Below are 3,181 nucleotides of genomic sequence, written 5' to 3' on the forward strand. Positions count from 1 at the left end.
ATGAAGAGTTGCAGCGGCAGCGTGGGGCTGTTGTTGTTGTTGTTGTTGTTGTAAGTTCATGACGGCGAAGACTTCCTCCATGACGCTCCTCTCGCAACGTTAGGGGACTGACTGACTAAGCTACCCGGGGTTATTTGGGGCATATGCGCACACTACCACAAGCCTTTTCTTCTTCCGAGGCTACCCCAGGTTATAGGGGACACGCCCACACATGTATGCAAACACGCGCGCACATGCCCAAAACCACAAGCCATTCTTCTTCCGAACAATAGGAAAGCGTGAACAAACTCACACCCACCCGGTCACGTCGCACGAAAAAAAAAAACAGAATCCTGTTCTTAATAACTACATATAATTGCACACACACACACACACATGCCATAAATGAATAAGCTACATGCTACTTCTCTACATTTTTTACACACACACATACACATTATTATCATGTAACATTTAATTAGTTAGCCACATATCTTAGAAATACAATGCTTGTAAGTCAGTCCTTGACTAGATTGACAAAATGTTTTCATACATGGGGGCATTTTAAACATTCTATAAGCATATGTTAACACCTTTCTGTCATTCTTCAAAAAATTTCCTAAATCATAATTATCTTTCAAAAACTGACTAGTCCTCTCTAAGCCTATTTTATTACATAAGTATACGAATTGAATGCAATACACGCCACACACCAGAGTTTTGTCCGACTGTAATCTTGCGGCAAGTTTAAAAACAGGATAATCTTTATGCTTATTTAAGAAACTTCGTAAGTACTTAGAATATAATGATGGGGTCAGGGCGTATGTGTCGAAGAAATATATACACTTATCACTAACATAGAACACCACCCAGTGACCCATTTTCGAAGCTTGCGACGCGCCTAACACATTAGCAATAAAGACAATGGGCTTGTCTGACTCACTCCTTAGATTTAATTTCGCTACATCGTCAGCGGGAAGACAGCCTAAGAAATATATATTATTGTGATAAAGTCTTCCTTGTAGAGCTTTCATAATTTGTTGATTATTCATTATGCTCTAGTGTCGCAAGACACGTGCCTCTCCGAGCTGATTGACAACACTCCCTTTGTATCCCCAAACCAGATAAATACTAAATTTTCATCCAAGCCTTTTTTAAGCTGAAGACTTATGCGTAAGTTTCCACTGTGTTCAAGAGGCACTGTGCCTAGTATGTCTTCCGGTAACAAACTAAAAACAAACACTGTCCTCCCTTTCCTAAAGCTATCGTAATCAAGCAAAGTGTCATTTTCTACTCCTAAACTATCTAAAATATCATAATAGACTCGCGTACACTCGTGGAGAAAATAAACCGTATTTTTATACATATTCATACAATTGACAGAGACTGTTAGTTCAGACAAATCAGCATTCTTGAAATACAAGCCATTTTTATTATATACACCCGAAAAGGCCCTCATGTCAGCCATAACGATATATAAACGCTCTGGAATGACATTTCCCCACGGTTGGTCACAGACAATACTTGTCTGCTGTTTGCCGAGAACCAGAGATTTATATAACGTCTTGTTAAATATTGTACACGTTATTTTTCCTGTCTCTAATTCTTTATTTAATGCAAGCAATGCTGACGGATAGGGTTGGAGTCTGGTGACCCAAAGTTTAGCAAAATCAATATGGGCACGCACAGCACTCCCATCTCCGTCAGTGTTCAAATACCAAGCTTCGTTAGCTAACTCAAGCCTTATTCTCAATGGGATGTCGTCGCATAAATACTGATCACAAGAAGTAATGTCCGACATTAATGGGAAGGTGAGATGAAGACCGTGATCTTTGATATCTTTTAAATGTCTCTTGTATTTGCTCCCAAGGCTAGTGAAGTATGCGGCGTCATAGGTTTCAGCTACGCCTGCTCCACCCGACCTGTTATCTTTGAGGAGGTTTCCTATTTCTCCGAATGATTTGAGTTTTAACGTGGAGAAGGTGGTGAGCATTTTTAGGAATGACCAGTAATTAAAGTATGGGTTACTTTCAACCATTTGATCGCCTACATACACCTGAATTGATTTGAACATGGTATTAGCAGTGCCATTGCAGAATTCGACATTGACAGCCTCCTCGACTTTTGTTTGTCCATCAGCTTGAGTGACACTTAATTTCAACTCAAGAATTAATTTAGCAAGATCGATAAATGCCCCCTTCACCCCCGGCACGCGGAACTCTAGGTACTTATCTTTTAACCGGGCGTGGCTGGACAAATTTACAGGTAAAATGTCGACAAGAGTTTTAGACGCAATAGAGCTCTCAACCTGGCGTTGTCTGTTGATTCTAGGGAATTCGTCAACCACACTGAGCGCATAATCAGAAATCGGAACGGAGGGAGCGGCGGAGGCCATGCTGTTGTCGCTTTCGTCGCCCGCTATATACTAATGGAGACACTGGTCGCGGGAGCGGGCGACGTGTTAACTTGATAAGAGACCACTCACTAAAAAAATGGCAAGCCCACGCGCGCGCGCGCGGGTCAGAATGTTCCCACCTTCCCCTTTTTTTTTCATGAGTGTCCATCGCACCTCCACATTACTAAATTATATCAAACACATCGCTGTTCTTTCTCTCGCAACCACTTTTCCTTTTATTAATTTTTTTTTCTTCTTGTTTCGCGAAGTAACTCTTCTTTTTTTTCCTCCTTTAATAATTCTAGCACCTACGTCACTTAAGGCTTCAATACCTCTTTTCTTTAAAGCGCCTCTCACACTTCTTTGTCCACTGCTCACATCCTGGATAACATCTTGAGTAAACTTAAGCGCTGAGGGCTTAACGGTTCTGAATAGAAAGGGCATTACACTCTTGGCTAGGTTTGCGAGCGTACTAAAAATACCGCCACCTCTTTGATGTAGTCTTGCAGGATGGGCGAAATGCACAGTTCGAATATTGCCAAAACCACCCCCCACCTGATGTGGATAGCTACTCAAAAGACTTGAAAATTCACCCTCCGTAGGCGGAAGAAACACTGTTCGCGACGATGACTGCATGACCACTAGTTAAAAAATATAAAACGTCATTTTATAGCTACACAGTGGTTTGTGTCTGTCGCCCATCCCCGGCAGTTGAGGCTTTCGCGGGAGATTCTTCGTCCTCTTCCTGCCCCAAGAGCATTACCTTAACGTGATTCAAATCTAGTTGGTCGGCAAATGATCTTAGCT

Source organism: Eriocheir sinensis, chromosome 60 (assembly GCF_024679095.1).
Source record: "Eriocheir sinensis breed Jianghai 21 chromosome 60, ASM2467909v1, whole genome shotgun sequence".
Classification (NCBI taxonomy): Eukaryota; Metazoa; Arthropoda; class Malacostraca; order Decapoda; family Varunidae; genus Eriocheir; species Eriocheir sinensis.